Source organism: Saimiri boliviensis, chromosome 8, assembly GCF_048565385.1.
Source record: "Saimiri boliviensis isolate mSaiBol1 chromosome 8, mSaiBol1.pri, whole genome shotgun sequence".
Classification (NCBI taxonomy): domain Eukaryota; kingdom Metazoa; phylum Chordata; class Mammalia; order Primates; family Cebidae; genus Saimiri; species Saimiri boliviensis.
In genome coordinates this window covers 103651973-103679283 of record NC_133456.1, presented here as the reverse complement: position 1 = coordinate 103679283, position 27311 = coordinate 103651973, and the positions used below count along the sequence as shown (strand labels likewise).

Sequence of the window (27311 nt, the reverse complement as noted above, 5' to 3'; positions counted from 1 at the left end):
TTGCAGGAATACATGGCAGTTAGTAAGAATGGGCATGTTCAATTATTATTATTATTATTACTATTTTGAGACACAGTCTTGCTGTGTCGCCCAGGCTGGAGTGCAGTGGTGTGATCTCGGCTCACTGCAACCTCTGCCTCCCGGGTTCAAGCGATTCTCCTGCCTCACCCTCCCCAGTAGACAGGATTACAGGTGCAAAGTCACCATGCCCAGCTGATTTTTGTATTTTTGGTAGAGATGGAGTTTTATCATGTTGGCCAGGCTGGTCTCAAACTCCTGACCTCAGGTGATCTGCCCACCTTGGTGTGCCAAAGTGCTGGGATTACAGACATGAGCCACCGTGCCCAGCTGCACGTTAGATTATTAAATAATTTGAAAAAATACCCTTAGCATGTTGTTTTTTAACATAAGTATATTTTTTTAAACAAGTGACTTGCATCGATGCATATCGTTTACTTGTCTGTAGCTAGGGAACATATATAATTGGTATTTGGCCAATAGAAATGGACTTTATTTTAAACTATCTTGCGGTTAGAGTCTACTATTACCCTTTAATTAAAAATGATTTCTATATAATTTTAAAAACTGCAGGATTTTATTGTTAGAAACAGTATATTATTTGTAAGAAAGTTTAAAATACTTAAACACTAGGTATACTTATAGTATGGTAGTCTTATAGTACTGAGATTTAAAAGATGTAGAGGTTGATAATGAGAAAATTTGACATAAAGAAAAGGAATTAGAAACTTAAAAAATAACTTGGAGAATATCAGAGAGTTTGTTGTGGAATAAATTGTCCCTTTTTCCAACCCTCAAATTAATCTCTAGAAGCCCAAACACCCAGTGTGACTATATTTGGAGATAAAGCCTCTGAGAGGTAATTAAGATTAAATGAAGTCTTAAGAGTGGGCTGTAATTCAGTAAGACCATTACTTTTTATTTTTTAATTTTTTTTGAGGCAGAGTCTCACTCTGTTGCCCAGGCTGGCGTGCAGTGGCATGATCTTGGCTCACTGCAACCTCCACCTTCTAGGTTCAAATGATTCACTTGCCTCAGCCTCCCCAGTGGCCGAGATTACAGGTATGCACCACCATGTCCAGCTAATTTTTGTATTTTCAGTAGAGACAGGGTTTTGCTCTGTTGGCCAGGCTGGTCTCAACCTCCTGACCTTAAGTGATACCCCGGCCTTGGCCTCCCAAAGTGCTGGGATTACAGGCATGAGCCGCTGCACCTAGCTGTTGCCCTTTTAAGAAGACAAAAAGAGAACAGGGATGCCTGCACACAGAGAAAAGGTCACGTGAGGCCACAGTGAGGAGGCGGCTGTCCACAAGCTGAGGAGAGAGGCCTCACCAGAAACCAACCCTGCTGACATCTTGACCTTGGGCTTTTAGCCTCCAAAACTGCGAGAAAATTAATTCTTACTGTTGAAACCATCTGCAGTAATTCGTTATGGCAGCTCCAGCGGACCAGTAGAGATTAATATATAACTAGGCTTGAAAATTGGCCTTTTAAAATAAACCTTCTTATTGATCGTATATGTAACATATATGCCAAAAAGTGCACAAATCATGTGTCCAGTCTGGTGAGTTGTCACAAGGTCAACCCCTGTGGAGCCACCACCCAGGTAAGGAAATAAGCAGTTAGCCCCCACCTGTCCCCTTCTGGACCTTTCTCAGTCACATTCTCTCTTTCCTCACTGAAGGTAATCACTGTCCTTACTTCCAGTAGCATCAATTTGTTTTCCCTGTTTTTGATGTTTTGTGTAAATGGAATCATTCTGTGTCTGAATTCTCTCACTGAACTTGATGGCTGCTGTATGTGTCAGTGTTGGACATTTTAGTAACTTGTGGATTTTCTTTGGTTGATTTTGGTTTGTTGGTGTGATTTTGCAGCATTCAATTGTGTGGAAAGACCACATTTGATTTATATGCTCTACTGTTCGTAGACATGGGCTGTTTCCCATTGAGGGAACTGGGAGTGATGTCCCTATGTACTTTCTTAGGTGCCCCTTTGATGCACGTATATGCGTTTTTGTTCAGTGATAGAGTGGAATGCTAGGTAATATGGCATGCCTGTGTTCAACTAAAGTAAACATTGTGAGACAGTTTTCCAAGGTGGTTGTACCATTTGCACTGCCACGAGCAGAGGATGATGGTTTCAGTTGTCTTACATCTTTGCTAACACTTAATAGTGTCAGTCTTTTTCATTTCAGTCTGTTGTATGACAGTGTAGTGGTAGCTCATTGTGGTACTAATGCCCATTTTTCTGATCTCTAACCTACAGTTTAACTGTGGCTAGACCTAGGGAACATCTAGAGAACAGAGAGAGAGAGAGAGAGAGAGAGAGAGATCATATAATATGTATGTCAATATGTCATATACATACCATATGTATCACATATACATGGAAGATTTTATGACAGCATTTTATCACTCTTTGTAGTCAATATCTGCAGTCTCATTAGTCATAATTCTGCAGATTTGATTAGTTATAAATATTTATTGGAATATGGTGAAACATTTGAATATCTTGCAATATCAGCAGAAAAAGCCTACAAAGTAAAAGGGTAAAAAGCATTTACCGTTCGTTTTACCTTTCTAGTCTTTTAGTTGTACATTTTAACGATCATTTGTTTGTGGTGTTTTAATGAAACTTACCTTTAAGAAGAATCATTAGTCTTCAGGAAAGTTTTCTTCTGGAGGTGTTTCTGTATTCGGCTGTAAAGCAGAACAGCAGCTACCATGAAAGAATTTTTGCAGTTATATAGATGAAGGTTCCATTGTGTTAATAAACCAGTTCGCCATTAGTTAATTAACTACTCTTCCGGCCCTTGACATTATCAACCCATTTGAAGGCAGCGATATGTCAGAAGAGGAATTGTGGAAATGACATGCCTCATGAGGATAGTTAATTTTACCCTGGACATTGGCTCCATGTTACATTTTGGGGTAAGGGCTGAGTCTTGGTCCAGTATTGCAGGAAGGGGTCTGTCCATTGGGGCCATTGGTTGTGCATGGCAGATGTCAGTGGGATTTCCCATGAACTGTGGAAGATGAGGTTGCTGTTGGTTCTGTTCCATATAAACGTGTAAAGTGATAAACTAGCTTATCTTATACAGTATATCAGATATTTCAAAGGCAGAATCTGTTCTTCATTGCAGTTTCCCCAACATTAATTGGAACAAAAGTTAACTATGGTTTATCTGATTGCTTTTTAAATTTCATTCTTTTAAGTTGCAGACAAAATATTACGTAGATGCAACACATGATCACTTATATACTGAACTTATAATTGGTATATTTATATTTCATGTAAATTATGATGTTATAAGATTTAAACAGTTTTCTTCAAGAAGCTGGTTAGTGGTAACTGCCTGGACTTGGAAGTCAGGCTACATAAGGCTGAATTCTGGCTTTGCTATTTATTAGTTGGCCTTGGACAAGTACCTGAATCTTTCTGTATGACAGCCTTTTCCTCTGGAAAATCATGCTTACCTCGAAAGTTAGTTGTAAGGATTACATGAGTTATCACTTGGAATTTGTTTAGAACCATACTTAATACGCATTATTTAAGAGTTTATTACTATTATTTATAAGTATTACTGCCTATTTGTGACATTAGTTAAATCCTGAATAAGAAATAGACTATGTTAGAGGGAAATAATAGCGTTTATTAAATGCTTACTGTATGTTCTGTCTCCTCATTTTACAGATGAGGAAACAGAGGCACAGGGGTAAAGTGGCTCTTCCACAGTCACATTACAAGTAAGGCTGGAGTCAAAATTTGAATCCAAGTCATTGACTCCAGATTCTTGTCCTTACTGGTTATGCTGTACTCCTTTGTAGCTAAAAGAGATGAATAAATGATAATTAATAACCATTTCATTCTTTTATCTAAGGAAGACATGCTGACAAATTCCTACCAGTGTTTTTTTGAACAAATACATACAAAGATAAAAGTTTGTCTTCTGCTTTTAACTTCCTTCTGTACCGCAAAGTGAGAATGTCTTCAGCACTTAACTTTTCACTAGGCATCATGATTTTTAAAAATGAGCATAATTCCCTTCTCTCATGAAAAGCTCCTCAGATTCGTAGTTTGTGATACTGTTTGGCATCCTCTACCGCTCTTGCTGGTCATAAAAAATAGAATTGGAATTCAAGGAGCATTTATTTTTTTTCCCCTTCTCCCACAAAAGTCATAGGAACATAAACGTTTCTGAATTCTGAAAGTCCTTTTTTAAAAAGAAAAATAAACAGAAATGAAATCAAGTATGAATCACCTGTTTTGAGGTTTGGCTGAGGCTGACGTGGGCCCATGAATCAACCCTTTTGTGGTCTGGGTAAAGTTAGGCGTATTTATGGCACCTGGTTTTACAGTAAGCCCCTTTAGAAACTGTGTTGCAGTTGATAGGGGCTTTTGCTTTGTAAATTGTCATAATTTTAATTTATTAAGGAGAATAAAGTGTTAAACATGACCTCGAGGCACTGTTATGAGAATGAATGAAGATAATTTTTTAATTGTTTATGTGCTGTAAGATATTTAATACATAAAGCTGTAGTTATCTTGGACTTGCTATTAAGATTACTGTAGGTATCGAGGCTGTGTTCGATTCCAGTATTAACTCTTTGGCTATGTGTTGAGAACAGATATATTAATGAAAAAATTTCATTTCTCATCATAATAAACCTGAAAAAGCTGTAATTCTTAATCTTTTGTATTTAGCACTTGGCATAAATTTATAGCCTATAAGTGAATTAGCCTTTCATATAACTTCTTTTCTCCTAAATTCATCAAAAGAAAGAAAAACAAATCCCTAAGTTTCGTTGTCTTAGAAGTTTATTTTAGGACCAAAATCTAAGCAGATAAATTAACTTCCCAGAAGAAAAATAGGTGGAGAAGAGTAGCAAGTCCTGCTTGGCATGGATGGGTAGAACATTGGTGCTGTTCTTTTCAAGAGATTGTGCAAGCATAGCTAAGTGTATAAATTCTTTGATGCTGCCAAGGTCAGGGAGAACTATGTGCATCTGTAAATAAGTACTGGTCATCAGAGTTAAAGCAGTGTTGAGGAGCGGGGAGGTAGAGGAGGCAGTGTGAATAATGGCAACTGCTTCTTTAATGCAGCTCTGTTCTCTCTCTTACTCTCTCATGCTCTCTCTTCCTTCCTCCCTCCCTGTTTTCTCTTCTTTTTCGTTTTTGAAAATGTGTTCATTTTCTTAAAGGCATGTGTTCTCCTTGGCTACATTTACGTATCTGGCAGCATTCCAAAGTTGAGGATGACTGCCAACTGAGCTGTATTTTGAGGATTCCACACCTCGGCCATTTTCATTGAAAGTACACTGTCATCTGAGCTTTCTACTCTATGCTCCTGCTGCATATCGCCTGGACTCACAAACTGTTTATACTGATTTTTTTTTTTTTTTTCTGTAGGCTGCCGCGTTGTACACTGGTATCCTTTGTGCAGAAAGTTGAGCCTTAGGAATCCACAACACTTTTTGGGAATTTCAAGTGCTGTTATTCTTTGGGGTGAATGGGGAAGAACTTTGCAAGAGATCAGGGATTTTGCTCACCAACATATGTTGTGGTTGTAACGAAATAATCCTGTAGTCTCTAATGGCTTCCAGAATACAAATCAGGATGACAAAATGGAGTGAACCAAATATTTAACAGAAGGTTGCATGACACTTTCAGAACATGGTATTCTAAACAAATTCCATCATCTCTCACTACTGTGTTCTTGGTGCTGCATTTTTGGACCTTTTATATTAGTTCAGATTGGCTTTAAATGCAAATGATTAATCACAGGCCCACAGTCTATTTTTTAGTTATGTTTTGCAAAGACAGATTAAACTGCGATAATGATTACAAACTCCAGGCCTGCGTAGACTGATATGTTTAAGGTTGGATAAATCTTTCAGCCCTTAAATACTGGCCTGTTGCCTTTTGTTATGCTGAATTCGTCACAAACACACTATAAATAATAATTCAGTAGATTTATTGCCACTGTGATTTCCTGTAAATTTCTTTTTATCTTATTATGGATTCACTTAGATTTTGTGAATGGCAGAGTCTTGTTTGGTGTCCTAAGAACTCATCTTAAATTTAGCAGTATAAAAATACTGACCTTTTTAAATAAAGAAGTCCCTTGTATTTTTCCTATAGGATAAGCCTATATACTATTAAAACATTTTACCTTTTTCTTTTTAGGAGATAGATGTACTTTAGAAAGTATTAAAACAAAATTTAGATTTTGCACTTGAACATGTAATTTTAACATGTCTCTTTGAACATAATTTTGGGATAGAACAAGGGTTTGATTTTAGAAAAAAATCTTCCTCGTTCACATGTTATTTTTAGGTATTTGGAACTCCTACTTCATAAACTGGGCTTGATTAAGTCCTCTAGTTGTTGAAATAATTTTGTGGCTTGAGATGTTTTTTATCTTTGCATGTATAGTTTTCTATGAAGATATATTATTTTACAACCAAGAATTCTTTCTGTAGGTGCTTTTATTTTCTTCATCACTCAGATATGTTTTGAATTACACTTTCCACCTATACCTCATTTTCTTCCATTTTTATTCATCTTCTGTTTTGCTAAGTCATATAGAGTCTTAGAAGTCACACAAACTGAATTCACCCTACTAGATTGGTTGAAAGTTTATCTAGATTATCTAATATAAAGTAGCTACCTGACTAGGAAAATAGAATTTCATTAACTTCTGAGTTCAAAGAAAGCCTGTGTTTCAGTAAACTTTTAGGAGTACTACTGAAGATTACTTACTTAGCTTAAAGTTAATTATTGATGTGTCTCAGGGCTTCACAGGCATGGCATCTAAGGTCATGGTCTAGTATGATCAAAGAATAGTTCTGTCTTCCCTATTCTGTCGGTTACAGAGAGACATATAGTCAGTTCCTTTCTCTTGATTTGTTCCTGGAAATCTTCATGTTTGATAATTATCACATGCTGGAGAAGTCATTTCTGAAGGTTCGGCATGGAGACATAATCTCAAAAATATTTGCTATGGCTCAGTTGAATAAGTGTTCCAATTTTTACCTCATCTTTAGTCTGCAGTCGTGACCAAGCATGTGTGTCTGCTACAAAAACCTGAATTGGTGAAACAGGAATGAGTCTCCCCCTTCTCAGAGCTGATCATGCTCCCATTTCCCATCTATTTATTGCAGTTTGAGAATGAAGAAGAAGAGGAAACAGAAAGGTAATCCCAGAAGGACAGAAGAAGCTTTGTAGAGTCTTGCATTAATTCATATTTAAGAAAACGTAGTAAAAGTTCTTCGGGACGTCCCTGTCCCCTGCCATTGCCTTTACTATCTGTATTATCCCTTCAAAAGTGTCATCTAGAACATTATTTTGGCTTAGTACTTAACATCTACATTAATATTTTCTTGTGTCATTAGCATCTGTAGAAACTACCAACCTCCATTTCTTCATTCACTTTATACCTGGAGACAGAAGAGTATGGGGATGATGTGATTGTTTAGACTTCCGGCAAGATCACTTTAACTCATCCTATCTCAGAGTCCGAACACTGTGACCCTGCCAGCTTTTCCTGCTCATGTCTCTGAGCCAGGCATCTTCTTTCTCTTGTCGGTGTAACCTTAAAATTTAGTCCTTTCCACGACTCCCATTCTCATTATCATGGAAAGATTCATTGATTTCTCTGTGGTCCAGGTGTTGCATTTGAAGGTTGGAACATGGCAGATTTCTTTTATTTTTGTCTAACAACTCCCCCTCCCCACCAAAACAAACAAGCAGACTTGAGGTCGAGGCAGGCGGATCACCTGAGGTCAGGAGTTCAAGACCAGCCAGGCCAACATGGTGAAACCCCATCTCTACGAAAAATACATTTAAAAAACTATCCAGGTGTGGTGATGGGTACCTGTAATCCTAGCTACTCAGGAGGCTGAGGCATGAGAATCACTTGAACCTGGGACGAGGACATTGAAGTGAGCCGAGCTCACACCATTGCACAGCTTGAAAAAAAAAATCAAGGTGACAAAGTGAGACTCCATCTCAGAAATAAAAATGGAAGATAATACATGAATTGTGTTCGCTTCATTACAGCCATGAATATACACATGCATTTGTACATACATGTGTGTGAGTATGTGTTCTATAACTTTTAGGTTTTCCTTTTATTTTCTCTCTCCTATTTAAAAACAAGCCTATCTTTTACAATGTAATTATGTACCTAACTCGGTATCCTTCATTGTATGCTAAGATTATTTAGGAGTAATTTTATACTTCCATTTCTCATTGTACATTACCTAATCTATTGAGTTCTTGCAGTTATTACTTTCAGCTTATAGAAATTTAATACTCAAAAGAATGAGGAATAAAGAGCCTCACGTAATATTTCTCTCTGATAATCATAAGGAGAGCTCAAGCGAGGAGAAAACCCACATGGTAAGTCCAAGTGCCCTGCTATGGATTTCTTATTTGTCAGGAAAAAAAAAAAAAAAAACCAAGGATCCGAAGTCATCTCTGACTGATTTATTTGATGATGCATGCTTATTTACCAATGTGTAGATCATATTGAAGAACACTCTTTACTCTTTTCAAGGTCTTATTTCTAGTCATGCCCCTTACCAAACAGAATGTGTTTAAGGAGTAAAGTCTAGAAATCTCCAGGAAATCTTTCTCTGTCAATTAGATTATTATTAACATCAGAGATCTGAATATGTGCATTTTGAAACCAATTCCCAGTGGATTCTCTATGACTTAGAAGAGCTCAAGGGGTCAGACTGGGTCATAAAAACCTTAGGTAAGAATCAGCTCCTAGGGAATTAGTAAACCATCGCATGACTTACCTAACATCAGCCATTCATGAACCTGGAGCAAGGATGTGTTCGGAGAGGTGCAAAAGAAAGCCCTTTGTGAGCCCAGAGGAAATGATGTTTCCTCTGAATAGTGAGCATAGATAGCTTATGCCTATTGATCCCAACATTAATGAAAAACAGTGTAGGTGCACAGTGTGTATCTGGGATGGTACATATCTGTGTGCTCGGGTTCTTGGTGCATGGAGAGATGGATAGCAGAGATGGATGGATGGTTGCGTGGAACTTGGAAACTTACAAGGGCACCAGGCCATGAAGGACCTCCTAGCCAGGATATATATGAAGCAGTGTGCTGGAGGGGATGAAAGGCTTATGGCATACGCAGAGAGGTCGGAGAGTTGGAAAATCAAACGTTATAAAGAAAACATTTGAAAAAAGGTGGTAAAATAGCAGACACATGCTGACCATGTGCCAGCCACTCTAGTTAGTACTTTATTTGATCATTTGCACAACTCAGTGAGATGGGTGATGTTAGTATCCCCATTTGACAGGTGATGAATGAAGACTTTGATTGATTAATTAATTGACCTGAGTATATATTCTTATAAATACGTAGTATTTATCATATCAAATTGGAATACTCTTGGGAGTGTTTAGGTGTTTGTTGGGCAACAAGAGACTTAGCAGCAGCAGTGATACTTGAGATCTGGTAGAAAAGAGGGTGATGATTCCAGATCCTTAGTGCAAAGCCAGTGACCATGACCATGGACATGAAGCACTAGGTCTTGCCTCCTGAGACCTTTGGCAATACCTGGGAAGAGGGTTGGATCCCAAGAGCTGAGCTGGCCTCAAGGCAGGGCCCCGTCACTAACATCAAGAAATTAGGGGATCACCCTGTTTTGTATTGAGCATAGCTGTTCAGTTAGTTAACCTGTGGAAAGCTCATATAGGTGTGAATTGGACCATTCTTTTGCTTTTTATATAGGTTTGGAACGTTTCAAAATTAATAGTATGGGTCAGAAGAAAGTGGTAGAGTGGGTGGGACTGGGCAGGGGCTAGGTCAAATTAAGGGTAGGAGTTCTGGTGAAAGAGACCAGGACCCCAGGGCAGGGTTATAAGGTTATAAGGGTGGTGCTTGGTTGACTGCGTAATCTAAGACCCACTGAGAAGCAATGCTGTCACTCATCCTAAGGCAGAATGGGATTATGAGGGAGTTGGTGAAGATTCCTCGGTTGATGTCCTGCCTATCTCCCTGTTCAGAGATGTTTGGAGGGCCAAAGAACACGAAAGATCAGAGTTGGGAGGTGGAGGTTGATGCTTTCTATTGGCAAAGTTATTACAGAGTTTTGCAGTTTTCAGAAGCTCTTTGTAATCTTTTACAACAGATAAAATACAACCATGCACAATCACAATGTAAATAGGTTTTCTACTAGATGTCAAGTTGAAGGTCACGGGGTTTAGAGCTGCAGACGGCTGTTTATCTTAAGTCTGCATTGTGACTTTTTCTGTGAACTTATGTAAACCCCTTTGGACGGGTGCTGCTGACTAACAGGCGTTCTCCCTTGCGCATAAGTGGTCATTAGTGGTCATATAAGTTGAAAATCAGCCATTCTCTCTCTGCCTCAGGCCATCTGTTTGTGGGAGAGCAGTTGTTGGAATAAATTAGGTTATTTGGTTACCATGACACACTGCCCTTTACCCTGGGTAATGACCCTCTTTTAAGATTTGCTTAGTGTTTGTTAGACAACTCTGCAGGCGATTGGACTTTGGGGAGATGTTTACAATATTCCTAGAAAACAGGCCAAAACAATAAAACAGTTTAGCGTTTTCCTGTGTTTCTGGTTCTTGCAATTAATATAAGAAGCATGAACATCGTGAAGCTGTGATCTATAATACGAACGAGATAAACTGTATTATAAAGATGGTAGATTACATGTAGCCTGATTTTCAAACCCAGATGTTTCAGCTCGCACATCTGTGTTTAGTCTTTTTTATTCAAAGCAGAGGAATAACTCTGGATTCAGGACCTGAAGGTGTCTACGTTTTTGTTTTTTTTTTTTTTTTTTTTCTTTTTGAGACGGAGTTTCGCTCTTGTTACCCAGGCTGGAGTGCAATGGCACGATCTCGGCTCACCGCAACCTCCGCCTCCTGGGTTCAGGCAATTCTCCTGCCTCAGCCTCCTAAGTAGCTGGGATTACAGGCACGCGCCACCACGCCCAGCTAGTTTTTTGTATTTTTAGTAGAGACGGGGTTTCACTATGTTAACCAGGATGGTCTCGATCTCTCGACCTCGTGATCCACCCGCCTCAGCCTCCCAAAGTGCTGGGATTACAGGCTTGAGCCACCGCACCCGGCCAGGTGTCTATGTTTTACTACAAAACGATTTCTCTGACCATTGTGTGTGTGTATGTGTGAAAACTGTGGGAAACAGGCCAAAAATACGTGGACTTCCTGACTCTGCCAGACTTTATTTGTACCAACTTCTTGTTATTGATTCTCGCTGATTCATTCACTTATTCATTCATTTTTTTTTTCCACCAACATATGGAGTGCCTTTGCCAGGCAGTGGGCCAGATGTAGAATAAAATATTAAAATATTAAAGTATTGATGTACTCATGCTTTTAAGTCCAGTATTACAAGTTCTGCAAAAGAGATGAATACAAAAATATGGTAAGTGCTCAGGGAGGGGACTGATTAATTCTACTGTTGGGAAGAAGAGAGAGCATTGCCAAGAAAGTCATATTTGAGCTGGATATTGAAGAATGAGTTGAAATGTTCTAGGAGAAGAAATTGGGAAGGAATGTGTCATCCGAGAGCTCATCCTGTGCAAGGACAGAGAGGAAGGATGGGAAGTGGTGAGTTCCATCTGCTGCAGCTGGTGGCTGCCTGAGTCCAGATAGGTACAGTGCAGCCAAGTCCTGAAGGTGTCGAAGTCAAAACACAGGATGTCACTGCACCTGTGCCCTCTTTTGGAAGAAGCTACAGGCTGAAGTGCAAAGGCACAATCTCGGCTCCCTGCGACCTCCGCCTCCCGGGTTCAGGTGACTCTCGTGCCTCAGCCTCCAGAATAGCTGGAACTACAGGCATGCGTCACCACACCCAGCCAGTTTTTCTTTTCTTTCTTTTAGCAGAGACAGGGTCTCACCATGTTGGCCAGGTATAGGTAGTACACCTGCAGTATCATCTTGCTTTTCTCAAGACTGCTGTTATGCCAGGGCAGATGTGTATGTGTCTTTTGAAACACCTAATTTACATACATTAATTCTTAATAACCTGTACAGGAAGTAGTCTGTGCCAGTAAACATCAAATAAGAGTATCTTTTCCTAACTTCATCTATTAGTGTGGAACATTTTAAAGGGAAGTACATTTATTAACAAATGCCACATGCCTTTTTACTTCCTTTGCAACTGACATTAAGTTGACCATAGATGTTTATGTTTCTGTGGTTTGAAGAGTCGTAACTTTCTGGGTCCAAAATGTTGTGTTTTGTTTTAGATTTTAGATCAACAGTAGTCTACTGAGAAAGTTATATAGCTCAAAAAATAGGCTCTAAGTATCAATTGATCTTATATTCATAGTATATATCACTATAGATGTTCAAGTATCTATCCATTTCCTTCTTTGGATGACTTTTGGTTTATATTTAGAATGAATTTAGATTACTTATGTAAACTGATGTTATTAAAGTCATAAGTGTTTCTAGGATAAATGAACAATGAAAAATCTTAAAAATTAAGAAACTTCAAGCCTGATTCAATTAATATTACAGATATTTATAAGGCTTTTTTTGTTTTTTTTTTTTGTTTGTTTGTTTGTTTTGGGTTTTTTTTTGAGGCAAAGTCTAGTTCTGTCACTCAGGGTGAATGGCAAGGGCACAATCTTGGTTTATTGTGACTTCTGCCTCCCAGGTTCAAACAACTCTAATGCCTCAGTCTCTGGAGTAACTGGGACTATAGGCATGTGTCCCCACGCCCTGCTAATTTTTGTTTTTAGTAGCTACAGGATCTCACCAGGTGGGCCAGGTTAGTCTTGAACTCCTGACCTCAGGTGATTTACCCACCATGGCCTTCCAAAGTGCTAGGCTTACAGGCATGAGCCACCACACCTGGCCAAGGTTTTTGTTAATCTCTAAACTCATAAATCTTCCTAGATATGCTTGAAAGATTAGATACCCTTTAGTATTTTGCAGATAGTTACTTGACCACCAGCTGTTTGGCTTGGGAAGTCTCATCTAGGATAGAACAGAAGAGAGAAAAATCATTGAGGGCCCCAGATCTCTGTAGAATGCAGCAAGGAGAAAAGAAATGAGCAGAGTAGGGAAGTGCTTTGAGGCCTCTGAAGCCTCTAAATCCTCAGGCCTTCCCATTTCCTCTCCCACTCATTGAGAATAAGGCTGAAAGCCCTGAGTTGGCCCTCCAGCCTCCCTTGCTACTCCACCTGCACCCTGTTCTTTGAGCTGAAGGTACCTAGATTAATTCTTAGCTGCTCAAAAAAGAATGAAATCATGTCTTTCGTAGCAACATGAATGGAACTGGAGGGTATTATTCTGAGTGAACTAACTGAAAATCAGAAAATCAAATACCGCATGTTCTCACTTGTAAGTGGGTGAGAGCAAAACGCTGGGTACATGTGGGCATACAGATGGAAGCAGACACTAGGGACTCCAAAAGCGGGGAGGGTAGAGTTGACAAATTACTTATTGGATACTGTGTTCATTTGTTTGGGTGATGAATTCAATAGAAACCCAAACCTGGCCAGGCACGGTGGCTCACGCCTGTAATCCCAGCACTTTGGGAGGCCGAAGCAGGTGGATCACGAGGTCAAGAGATCGAGACCATCCTGGTCAACATGGTGAAACCCCGTCTCTACTAAAAATACAAAAAATTAACTGGGCGTGGTGGCGTGTGCCTGTAATCCCAGCTACTCGGGAGGCTGAGGCAGGAGAATTGCCTGAACCCAGGAGGTGGAGGTTGCAATGAGCCAAGATCGCACCATTGCACTCCAGCCTGAGTAACAAGAGCAAAACTCCGTCTCAAAAAAAAAAAAAAAAAAAAAGAAAAGAAACCCAAACCTTATCACTGTGCAACATACCCACATAATACACCTGCACGTGTATTCCCTGAATCTAACGTAAGATCAAAAACAATAAAGGATAAAGGCCAAATGGTGTAGCTCGGGGAAGGAGGGCCAGAGTAGGGGGAACGTTCACCATCTTCCCTCTTATTGGACTATTCAACCCTGCATCTCATCTCAGAAATACTCATGTTGACTGTGAAAATAGTTTGTTTTATTTGAGGCCCTGCAACTCAGTACCTGTGCCATCTGGGGATGTTATATCAACTCTAACTCCTAGCTCCTCTGGAAAGGAAGGATAATAATACAGAATGACCTAGAGGGGGCCATGGGGGATAATTAATTCATCTTGCTCATAATCGCTATGGTCACAAACAAATCTATAGGTGAAGGAAAACCAGAACATTTGCTAGGTAAATATAAATGCTGCTTCAAGACAGGTGTCATATATTCAAGCAATTTTGCAGCCCTAGTGAATACCCTGTGTTTACTACACCAGTGAAGCTTCTCAGTAAGTCCACCCGGGTCACTCCCCACCCCAACCCCATTCCAAGCAGTTTGTTGCCTGAAACCCATTTGGTGTGGAAATTCTGGTGAAGCCACTTAGGATAGATACCTCTACGTCTTAATGAGTAATCATACAACCATTCTATGTTCCATATTGCTGCTTTTTTAAAAAAATGGCTTGCTTTTTTTTTTTTACTTCTTGTGCAAAAGCAAATATTGCTGGACATGATGACTCATGCCTGGAAACGTAGCAACTTGGGTGGCTGAGGCAGGAGGATCCCTTGAGCTCAGGAGTTCAAGACTGCAGTGAGCTATGAACAGACCTGGGCAACAGAGCAAGACCCTGTCTCTTAAAAAATAACTAAATGAAAGAAAGCTTGAGAGGCTGTTAATTAGGCTGGAAGGAACTGTTGCTGAATAAACCAACTAGTAGCAGAAGAATCCTTAATCACCAGATAATGAAGTGATTTTCCACACAAAAATTGATGGGGCAAGTGTCTTACCTAAAAGAGCCTTTATTCTACAAAAACAGATGATTTCTTGATAATATCTTTGTCTAGATTTCCATCCTTTTCCCTTTTTGTATGTGTGTTTTTTTGTTTTTTGTTTGTTTGTTTTTTGGAGTAAGGAACTAAATTTTAAATATGAATCACTTCACATTGCCACTTTTTGTTCTCTGCTCTCAGGAGTGAAACATCCATTTTGTCCATTAAATTTTCCACATTTTACTGAAACATTTGAAAACCACGCTATAGGTTCTTTTTATCAATGGGTGTTTTCCTCTGATGCTGTGTGATCCTGGAAGATAAATTTAGGGCGTGTAATGGAAAATTTAGCTAGATTATAGGAATTTGTTTTGAAAAGCAAATGTGTTATTTTCCCAAATACGAGCTCCTTGTGAATGATTTGAACTGTGGTTCCTTGACATAGGGCAATGATGGTGATTTGGTTAAAACTTGTGTTTCCCTGCAAAGACCTACAAAATGTACTTGATCTTGGGACTTTTTAATACAGTCTACTTGCAGCCAAGAAATTTTTAAAACAACTGTTTTCTTCTGTTTAGTTCATTTATAATCCCCATATTATTAAGTGTACATAATAAATGGTGGCTAGCTACTAGCCTAAATAACCTTATTATACTAGTAATAGCTGTAACGGCATTCAATTACAAAGAAAATCGAGTGTGATCATACGTTGCATTGGTGGTAATTTAAAAGGAAATTGGTTCTTCTTTTGTATTCTGCTTTTGACATCCTTAAAAAAAAAAAGTTTAAAGATGATCGGAAGTCAATGGTATAGCCATGGGTTGGTAGGGCTAGAAAAGTCTTGTGTGCGATGAGTAATTCTTTTATTTAAGAAAGAATTTACATGTTTACTAGATGATTTAACTTAAAATATATGCTGCTCTCATTCTTGTTTTATGTTTACAGATAGGGTTTTTTTTCTGATTATAAAATGCACATATGTTCCCTTGAAAATAACTCAGAAAATAAAGATTACCCATTACCTCTCAACCCAGATCTATTTCCATTTCAAAATAAAATGTAGAATATTAGTGGTAAGAGATATAATTGTATGGCAAAAGTATTGCTCTCTGAATAAAGTCATCTGAGTTAAACCTCAATTTACAGTACTTTACCCAGTCACTTTTAGGCTTTTAGCCAAATGCTTATGTTTTATAAGGTGGGTGTTTCATACTGGGTAGCGTAGATTAACACTTTATTGGGAACTTGTATTTCTTGGGTCACAGTGTTTGTTTCCAGACTTGTCACGTGTCATTATGAAACCAGTCTTCCCACTTTTTCACATCCTTCCCCCAGAATTTCCCTACGCTGATAGTCTAAAAGAGGGGAAATAGGATACATCATTAGAATTCTCTGTTACAGGAGAAAACGAACATGACTCAGGCTGGCTTTAAGCAACAGGGACATTTATGGACTCATATAACTCAAAGCCCAGGTGTCAATAGCTGATTGACGTCATTGGGCAGCTGGTGTCTTTCCATCTCTGACCTCTACTCTCTTCCATGTTGGTTTCCTTCTCAGCTCTACGTGATGACAAGATGACTCCCAACATCTTTAGGCCTACTTCCTTCTGGATTCATACTGCCATGCCCCTCATTGGCTCTGGTTGGATGATTGCATGTCTGTGAACTAATCACTCAGCCTGGGGATCTGTGACCCACTGATGGGCCTGGCCCAAGCCATATGTTCACTTTAGAGGTGGGAGAAAAGTCAACTCCACACAAGGCACATGGGCTACGAGTCAGTAAGAGTGTTCCTCCTCAGAGGGCTGTTACTGGAGGAAGAATGAATGGATGTGGGATGGTAACCAGAAAGACTGAGGTCAGCTTTACAGAATGAATGAAGTCGACCTGAGCGCTCTCAGGTTCCTACAGACGGCTTAGGAAAATAGCAGACTCCAGGGACGGGTGAAAGAATTAAGTCCTTGCCATTCCTCCAGCCTTTTTCAGACTATCTTGTGCTCTTTCCTATCTAGCAGAAGTGGATTTCTGATGACATTGAGAGTGAGTCTGTGAAAATATGTCTTCCTGGGAATATACATGTAAATATATTGGTATCAGAATGCATTCATAGCCGTGTGTACTGCCTCTATATTTTTAAATTCTCATTTTCTTGTCTTTGTGATAAAACCATGCTCCATTGCCATGAAAAATTAGAATGTTTGTGGGGTGTGTGTGTGTTGAAAATCCCTTGTGAGGACAAGAAGACCAGCCAAATTGAATTTTTAAGGTCTTAATAACATTTGAGCAGCACTGATGTCCTAGAGAGAAAACACAGTTATGTTGGTTTTAGAAACCAATATGTTGTATTCTTGATAATGCTTTTTGAGCTTGAATATAGTATTGTCACATTTTGCCACAATACTAGACATCTTAGAGAAATTTAAGAACATGTTTGAGAATCTTACTAATTGGTGGAAATTAACATAGTAAGATTGTGCATATATTTTTTAAAGTAATAATGATAACTCTCGCTTGGAATCTTAATGGAAAGGAAAATTCATTTGCCAACTTGCAAGGTGCTCAACACTGTGTGTGCTGTATTTGGTACTGCTGGTTTCATCACTTTGCCAGACTGAGGCAGGTAGTCACTTGAGGTCAGGAGTTCATGGCCAACATGGCAAAAATCCCGTCTCTACTGAAAATGCAAACTTTAGCTAGATGTGGTGGCAGGTGCCTGTAGTCCCAGCTACCTGGGAGGCTGAGATGGGAGTGTCACTTGAACCCAGGAAGTGGAGGTTGCAGTGATCCAAGATGGTACGACTGTGTTCCAGCCTGGGTGTCAGAGCCAGACTCCTCCTCGAAAGCACACTCCACTGACCTGCGGAGAGAATTGCTGTTCTTGTTTTTTTCAGATCTTTTAGTCATAATTCTCCATTATGTTTAGCAGCACTGGAGATTTTGCAAGTGGAATTGGATAGATCTGTTAAGGACATTCAGTCCTGTCTTCTGCTAGGCATTAGGGTCTCTTTTATCATGTTTCACTCAGCTTCCCCAGCTGAGAAATGCAGGGTTATTCTTTGGAAAGGGGATTGTGATAAGTTAGGATATTTTGGTTGTAAGTGTCAGAATCCCATTTCAAAGTTGCATGGGCAACAAGAGATTTGTTGCCACCTGTAGCTAACAGTCAGGGGTATTTCTGGGGTGGGGGCAGGATGCTGTCTGGACTGTGTCTGCCCACATAGGTATTCCGTTCTCTCTAACCCAAACAAGATTTCCCCATGCAGGCAGCAATATGGCGGTTAGAAGCTCCAGGCTGTCTTCTCAGCTGTTCCTCTTCAATCTTCTTAATTACAGCTCAGACAGACAGACAGACAGACAGACACACACACACACACACACACACACACAGACACACACACACACACACCAGGAAGCACTCTGATTTGACTGACTTAGTTCACACTCATCTGTTTGGACAAGAATGAAGCACTACAGTGAACCAGTTGGGATTAAGTACAGTTAGAGTTGGTGGTGGGGCACAATTCTCAGTTTAATGCAGAAAGGAGGGTTGGAGTTGTTACCAGGGAAGTGAAATAAAATAAATAAAGATGTTGGGCAAGCTGGATGCAGTGGCTCACACCTGTAATCCTAGCACTTTGGGAGGTCCAGGCTGGTGGATCATGAGGTCAGGAGATCGAGACCATCCCGGCTAACACGGTGAAACCCCATCTCTGCTGAAAATACAAAAACTTAGCTAGGCATGGTGGCACACGCCTGTAGTCCCAGCTACTTGGGAGGCTGAGGCAGGAGAATTGCTTGAACCCAGAAGGTGGAGGTTGCAGTGAGCCAAGATTGTGCCATTGCACTCCAGCCTGGGCAACAGAGTGAGACTCTGTCTCAAAAAAAAAAAAAAAAAAAAAAAAAAAAGATGTTGGGCAAGCAGGTTATTAATGGAAATAACCCACTTTTATTATTACAGCAATGCTTCTAAGCGTGTCTGCCCCCACCCCACGATGTGCAAAGCAAAAAGAGACATTTCATAAATACTCTGTCTCTTCTCTGTGGAGCTAACTGATCCTCCTTTAGGCATATAGCTAGATGAATAGTAGAGGAAACTAAGAAGGTAGAAGGTCTAGGGTTCTGCAGAATTACAAAACCAGGATCTTGGCATCTTTCAAGGGGCCAAAAAGTGGCAGGGCACAGTGGCTCACGCCTGTAATCCCAGCACTTCGGGAGACTGAGGTAGGTGGATCACTTGAGGTCAGGAGCGCAAGACCAGCCTGGCCAACATGGCAAAACCCTGTCTCTGCTGAAAATACAAAAATTACCTGGGTGTGGTGGCAGGTGCCTGTAGTCGCAGCTACCTAGGAGGCTGAGGCGGGAGGATCACTTGAACCTGGAAAGTGGAGGTTGCAGTGAGTGAAGATTGTGCCACTACCCTCCGGCCTGGGCAACAGAATGAGACTCCTTCTCAAAAGAGGCAAACAGCTCTTTTTTTTGAAAGTGCCTTTGTCTTCTCTTGAATCTTCACTGTTTCCCTGAAATGCCATTTGATGATGTTTTCTAGTTTTCCATGCATTTTTTTGTAAATTTTTTTTTCAAATTGTACAATATCCCTGGGAGTAGGGAAGAAAGAGAAGTTGAGAGATGAAAGTCCCAGAGCTAGGAAATGGCAGAGACAGGACTTGAAATCCTTGTCCTGTGCCCACTAGCCCACACCAGGCTGCCCTTGCTATCCAGGTTTTATTAATTTTAGTGTCACCAGCCTTCACTGCTAAAAGCCTGCACCTATTTGACTTTATCGTCGGAGGATGCTGTAGCTAATGGACAAGTGTAAGGCTTGTGTGTTTGTTTGTCCTGCATGTAATGACTTGTCCTGTTTGTAATTCCCTAGTTGTTACAAACGTAGACTCTAAGCCTGAATTCAGATCCAGGCTCCTGAGCTCTCTAGTTGTCTCACATTGGGCAAGTTACTTAACCCTTGTGAGTTTCAGTTTATCTTCAAATGGGGAAAATAATAAGGCCTATCTTTTTTAAATTTTTTTTCGAGATGGAGTTTCACTGTCTCTGAGGCTGGAGTGCAGTGGCACGATCACGGCTCACTGCAACCTCCACCTCCTAGGTTCAAGTGATTCTCCTGTCTCAGCTTCCCGAGTAGCTGGGATTACAGGTGTTTGCCACCATGCCCAGCTAATTTTGTATTTTTAGTAGGGATGAGGTTTCACCATGTTGGCCAGGCTGGTCTTGAACTTCTGATCTCAAGTGATCCACTCGCCTTGGCCTCCCAAAATGCTGGGATTATAGGTGTGAGCCATTGCACCCAGCAATAAGGCCTATATTATAAAACTATTTTGAGAAATGAAAGAGATGATGGAGATGAAGTAAGGGTAATTCCTTAAATACTCTAATGGGATTTTGACACTCACAACCAAAATGTCTTAACTTGTCATAACCTCTTTTCCCAAGGCCATTTACACATGGCCTAGTGCATGTTGGCTCAGATGGTGCCAATTAAACATCCAGGCCAGTGGCTGATTTTAGGTCGGTGTATATCCTTCCAGGAAAAACATAGGTGAGAGGTGTATTCCTGGTTGAGAGATTTTGGAACATGTTAGGAATGAGTTTCCTAAAAGCTGAAGGCTGTAAGAAGTTTGAGGATGGTTTCGACTTCTTTGGGGGTGTGTTTAGGGTTCCTTACAATATCAAGTTTATGGTTTAATATCTTTTTGCTCTTGGAAGTAGCATTATATAATGAATCACTGTGGGTTCTGAATGTAGAGAGACATTACCACTTCTTCTAACGTTTTAATATAATATGTTTTCTAAGCATAAAAGGCCAGGATATTGTATGATTTTGTTTTGTTTTGTTTTGTTTTTTGAGATGGAGTCTCGCTCTGTCTCCAGGCTAGAGTACAGTGGCATGATCTTGGCTCACTGCATCCTCCACCTCCCAGGTTCAAGTAATTCTCCTGCCTCAGCCTCCTGAGTAGCTGGGACTACAGGTGCCCACCACCACGCCCAGCTAATTTTTGTATTTTTAGTAGAAACAGGGTTTTACCATGTTGGCCAGGATGGTCTAAATCTCCTGATCTCATGATCTGCTCTCCTCAGCTTTCCAAAGCGCTGGGATTACAGGCATGAGCCACTGTGCCCGGCCACATTGTGCGTTGTGTTGATATTAAGCTTGTAATTGGTAGTAGGGCTGTGTCTTGTTTTATTTTGTAGGTTTTTTAAAATGCTTGGTCATTTAGAGACTTTTAAATGTTTTGATTTTACATTTCTATAAAAGTACCACAAATACCCTTGCAAATTACTAGGTTCAGGGAAGCCGGTGGTAAAAGCCAGTGAGTCTCAGATGGCCTTTATTAAATGAGTACTTTATTAGTACATATCTAGTAATAAACACTTATACAGAGTGAAAAAAGGATTCATTTTCTAAGAGCTAATAGAAACAGACTCTTTAATAGTTCCCTTTTAAATAATTTGTAAAAATTTTCTTGTCTTTGCTTAATATCATTGTTTGAGAGAAGTGAAAACTTAGCACCTTTGAAGATGGGAGTTTGAGACACTCTTTCTTTTCTTCTTTTTGACTGAGTTTTGCTCTTGCCACCCAGGCTAGAATACAATGGTGTGATCTCGGCTCACTGCCACCTCTGCCTTCCGAGTTCAAACGATTCTCCTGCCTCAGCCTCCTGAGTAGCTAAGATTAAAGGCACCTGCCCCCATGCCCAGCTAATTTTTGTATTTTTAGTAAAGATGTGGTTTCACCATGTTGCCCAGGCTGGTCTTGAACCCCTGACCTCAAGTGATCTGCCTGCCTCGGTCTCCCAAAGTGCTGGGATTGCAGGCATGAGGTGAGCCACCATGCCCAGCCGAGACATTTTTTTTCTGACTTGAGATTTGTTCTTTTCTGCTTGATTCAAGTATTACAGACGAGTATGTGTGCCTGATGTCTGTTCTGAGTTCAAATTTAAATATAATTTAGATTTATGGAGTAATTACCTTTACAGTTTTCTCTTGACTAATAAAAATGTTTAGAATACAAATTCATTGGAAAGAATTGAAACTTAACTTTTCACTATGGTCTTCAGACAAAAAAATTTAGAAACACAAAATTGAAAAGTATTATAGCATCACTAACATAAAAATTATTTATACATAGATAAAATAACGTTAAATCTGTTAGCTACTTTCAACTAGAGATTAATAAGACTGTTTCATGTGACTGATGAGAATTGATCTCTCAATGGTCTTGTTTTAAAGTCTTTTTAAATAAATCTATAGAATCTTAGGATTTATTTATTTTTCTTAATGTTAGAAAGAATGTAATTATGTTGGTTAATGTCAAGGCTTACAGTGTTGTTTGAAATATGTATATACAGCATGAGATGGTCATTTTAACTTTTATTGTCCATGTTGGTACCAGTCTGGTACTGAGGCATCTGACTGAAGATGTCCAGAGAAACACCAAAAAGTGGAAAAGAAAGATCTGCCCTCAAATACATGCTGGCCACTTTTCGTCTACTAGTTGACTTTGTTGCATGTAATATAATGAAGACAGATGCGTGTCAAAGGCTGTGCAAATTGGATCAGAATAAAAACATGCATAATTATTTTATGAGGAATACTTGTTTTATGAAAGTTCACAGGTTCCTACTCATTCAAGTCTTTAAAAATTTCTCTCTGTCTCTCTTTCTTTCACACATACACACACCCACTGCCAGTCCAGTCTTCTGGCTTTTTGATGCATTATTTTAAAAGTGTTTGTTTGTTTGTTTGAGATGGAATCTCACTCTGCTGCCCAGGCTGGAGTGCAGTGGTGCAGTCTTGGCTCACTGCAACCTCCACCTCCCAGGTTCAAGCAATTCTGCTGCCTTAGAGGAGCCTGCCACCACACCCTGCTAATTCTTGTATTTTTAGTAGAGACGAGGTTTAACCATATTGGTCAGGCTGGTCTCAAACTCCTGACCTCAAGTGATCTGCCCACCTCAGCCTCCCAAAGTGCTGGGATTACGGGTGTGAACCACCACACCCGGTCTCTGGTTTTTTAGATTCAAAACATTTTTCCTCAGAATGACTATGGTATCCAATAGAAAGCAAGCCCATTGTACATATTTATAGTAGAAACCTCAGAGCAGTGAATGCTTGTTCTTGTATGAAAGCAGACACCTAAAGCGTGTTGAAACTAGATTGAATTCTGAATGCAGCCTCTTGTACCTGAGAAAGTTTCATCCTTTCACTCATCATTTCTAGCATGCCAAAGACAGTGGCACGCTTCCATTCATGACCATGTAGTGCTCACCACACAACTGTACCAGTGCACGTTCGCCCTTATACAAACAGGATTAGGACAGGAGAAGCACCAGTTACTGTGGTGGGGGGGATCAGTAACTCCCCAGTACATAATGAAGACACTGACTAGGGTGAACAGTGTTATGAAGAGAGACAGTCTCTGATTCCACGAAGCTTGCTGTTTTTTTTTTTTTTTTTTTTTTTTTTTTTTTGAGACGGAGTTTCGCTCTTGTTACCCAGGCTGGAGTGCAATGACACGATCTCGGCTCACCGCAACCTCCGCCTCCTGGGTTCAGGCAATTCTCCTGCCTCAGCCTCCTGAGTAGCTGGGATTACAGGCATGCGCCACCATGCCCAGCTAATTTTTTGTATTTTTAGTAGAGACGGGGTTTCACCATGTTGACCAGGATGGTCTCGATCTCTCGACCTCGTGATCCACCCTCCTCGGCCTCCCAAAGTGCTGGGATTACAGACTTGAGCCACCGCGCCCGGCCTGAAGCTTGCTGTTTTAATGAAGAGCTAAGATATGCACACAATATGTTTAAAAGAAGGAAGTGGGAATGGTTTTTTGTTTTTTGTTTTTTGTTTTTTTTTTGAGTTGGAGTCTTGCTCTGTCACCCAGGCTGGAGTGCAGTGTCACGGTCTTGGCTTATCACAGCCTCCACCTCCAGGTTCAAGCAGTTCTCTTGCCTCGGCTTTCCCCGTAGCTGGGACTACAGGTGTGTGCCACCACGCCCAGCTAATTTTTGTATTTCTAGTAGAGATGGGGTTTCACCATGTTGGCCACAATGATCTCCATCTCTTGACCTTATGATCCACCTACCTTGGCCTCCCAAAGTAGTGGAATTATAGGCGTGAGCCCCCACTTCCAGCCAGTGGGAATGCTTTAAATAGGGAAATAGAGAAAGTGCTCTAGGAGTTTCACGTAGGAAGATGCTGTTCTTATTAGGGAATCACAAAAGCATTGCAGAAGAAATGGAATTTGAACCTCCAGCAGTGGAGATGGGAAAGAAGGGCGTTCTGGGAGTGGAGACCAGGGTGAGTGAAGTAGAGAAGAAGGAAAGGCACAGTTCCTGTAGTTGAGTCATATTTTTCCTGGCATTGAAGGAAAGTTGAAAGTGATTGAAAGGTCAGTCTGTGAAGGTGGGTGTAACCATTGGTGGAGATCTGGAATGCCCAATGCAGGTTAGAATTGACAGGGTGCGACTGAAGTAGTATGCACGTAGCAGTCTCTATCTGAGAGGACCACCGTAGCGGTGCGAGCCTATGGGCAGCCATGTTTCAGAGGATGCCAGGTGAGCAGGCATGGTTCAGATTAAGAGGCAACGGTGGTTCGTTGCAGTTCCGAGTTTCAGGGGACATCAGGAAGAGTCGAGTGTGACTTTTGGTTAGGGGCAGAGAATTCCAAAGTGCATATAGGTGAGTGAGGGAGGTACACCTTACGTTTTAGATAGTGACTGAGGGAAACTTCTTTTCACAGTGCAGACTCAGTTTACCTGGGGTTTAGGTTGTAAAGGCATTCAGTAAGGAGAACATACAGAAGCAGAAGTGCTTGTTAGAGTCCTATAGATGATCCATAAAATCATGTGCATATACATATACTAAACCAAGAAGTGACTGAGGCTGATCTCAGTCCATCAGAGGTGTATTTTACCATAGCAGGGGATGCACCTGAGAAAGGGAAACATGTGCCGCAGGAGAGTCTGCAACCCGTGCTTTATCCACAGAGGGTTTGGGGAGGTTCAGTATTTCAGCAAGAAAGAGGCCAGGCACAGTCGGTCATGCCTGTAATCCCAGCACTTTGGGAGGCTGAGGTGGGTATATCACTTGAGGTCAGGGGTTCAAGACCAGCCTGGCCAATGTAGTGAAACCCAGTCTCTATTAAAAATGCAAAAAAATTAGTTGGGCATGGTGGCAGGCACCTGTAATGCCAGCTCCTGAACTGAGATTATGCCACTGCACTCCAGCCTGGGAGACAGAGACTCCGTCTCAAAAAAAAAAAAAAAAAAAAAAAAAAAAAGAAGAAAGAGCAAGCATTTAGAGAAGGAAAAGGAAGGTGGGTAGGCAGTGAGGCAAGCAGCTATGTCCTTGGGAGGCTCTGATTAGCTCTCAGTAAATCTACATGTTTCATGTGAAAAGAAGAGAGCAGAGGAGAAGCCAATTAGGCATTTGTCTCTTGCTTGGTTAATCTACGTTTTAACATGTTACATAAGATAACGTAAGCGTGTGGAATGACAGCTATTTGTTTGGGAACAAAAAGGAAGGCAGTTTTTACATGACTCGGTTTCTAAGCTTGTCTTTCATTTTGGCATAGTGAGTTTGGGGTGCCAAGATTCTATTTCCCTTTCACTATATATCTGTGTGTGTGCAAGAGGCGTATCATAAGCATTTTGAAGCTAAACTCCATCCACTGGCACAGTGACAATCCCAGGAGAAGATCCAGGCATGAAGCTGATTGCAGAATAGTGGTACTCCTCTCCCATGTCAGTTTTGCTTTGGGGCACGCACCCCCTGAAGGTCTCCTCCTTTTCTTGGTGGTTACCACTGAGGATGTAGAGTTGAATTTGGGTAACGTAGACCCAAGTGTGTGACTTTACTGTTACTGTCCTAAGTCATAAGCCGGTAGGGATTGGGGACTTTACCTTTGAAATGAGCCTTTTCTTTTTCTTTTTTGTATGATGCTTGCTGCCAGAGATCTTCAGAGAGATTTAAAAGTCATTTTAAATGGGACTTTTAAGCATTAACTCTACCTTATTAGGTTTTGTTAGAGCCTAATCTTCTCAGATTCCTTCTCTTTCAAGAAACGTTGATTAAATATCTGAATTGTGCTTGTATATCATAATGTAAACACATGGTAAACACTGAAAATTATACAGAGAGTGATCAGATAGAGGTCCTGTCCTCAAGGATCTAATTGACGAGCAGATTTCTTCTTTTTTGATTCCTTTCATTTTTATTTTATTTTCTTCAGATTAGAGAAGTCACACAAAGACTGATTTGGGGGAAGGTTCTTTCCTCCATTTGCTTGTTTCATTTTACACAGGTGATAGAAACATCTTGGGGTAAAAGCAAGCATCTGGCAAGGGTACCTGTTAGACGGAAGGGTTAGCAGGCATGTGGTGAAATATGAATCAGTGTTCCTGCTTTTGCTGCATTCCGTTCTGAAGTTTGTGTTGCCATGGGGACAGAGACTGCTAGGAGAGCCGCCATTAGCAAGTCTGTTTGAAACTCTGTGAACCTTTGAGCCCCAGGGAAGAGAGGTTGGATAGGTCTGGTAATAGACACTGCAGGATTCTTGGGCATTTCTACTGCTAAACCTGTAGAGACAGGGTGGAAGTGGAGGATGACTGTAACAGAGCAGAACTTGGGTCTATAGAAAGCACTGGAGAGTCTCTCTCTCTCTCTCTCTCTCTCTCTCTCTCTCTCTCTCTCTCTCTCTCCCTCCCTCCCTCTCCCTCTCTCTCTCCCCCCCTCCTCTCTCCCCTCTCCCCTCTCCCCTCTCCCCTCTCCCCTCTCCCCTCTCCCCTCTCCCCTCTCCCCTCTCCCCTCTCCCCTCTCCCCTCTCCCCTCTCTCTTTCCCTCTCTCTTTTTGAGACAGGGTCTGGCTCTGTCACCCAGGCTGGAGTGCAGTGGTGCGATCTTGGCTCACCATAGCCTCCGCCACCCAGGTTCAAGCAATTCTCTTCTCTCAGCCTCCCAAGTAGCTGGGACTACAGGCACACGCCACCACCCCCGCTAATTTTTGTATTTTAATAGAGACGGGGTTTCACCGTGTTGTTCAGGGTGGTCTCGACCTCCTGACTCAGGTAATCCATCCGCCTCGGCCTCTCAAAGTGCTGGGATTACAGGCATGAACCACCATACCCAGCCGAGTCTCTCTTTAATATTAAAGAGGCAGAAACTTTCCAGCAGCTTTGTGCTCTGAGTGAGATATTCACATAAACAAATTAGGATTTTCTAGGCCTTACTGTGGAACAGACTTTTACCAGTTGAGTAACCACAAACGCTTTTATTGCGATGTAAATTAAACACCATAAAATAAATGTCAATAACTTTAATTTTTTTCTACCTTTTTTTAGCAAAAGGAATAACCCTTGAGCAGAATATTAGTAAACATATACTCGGAAGTCTGGACGGAGAAAGAAAGGGTTTATAAATAACAGACATAGTAGCCCTTGT

At 40.7% G+C, this 27311-nt stretch overlaps 1 protein-coding gene across 4 annotated transcripts in view; it reads left to right on the top strand.

Moving 5' to 3' along the window:
- CACNB2 (calcium voltage-gated channel auxiliary subunit beta 2) overlaps nucleotides 1-27311 on the top strand; it is a 399597-nt gene that overhangs the window by 13269 nt on the left and 359017 nt on the right. The window lies entirely within an intron of this gene.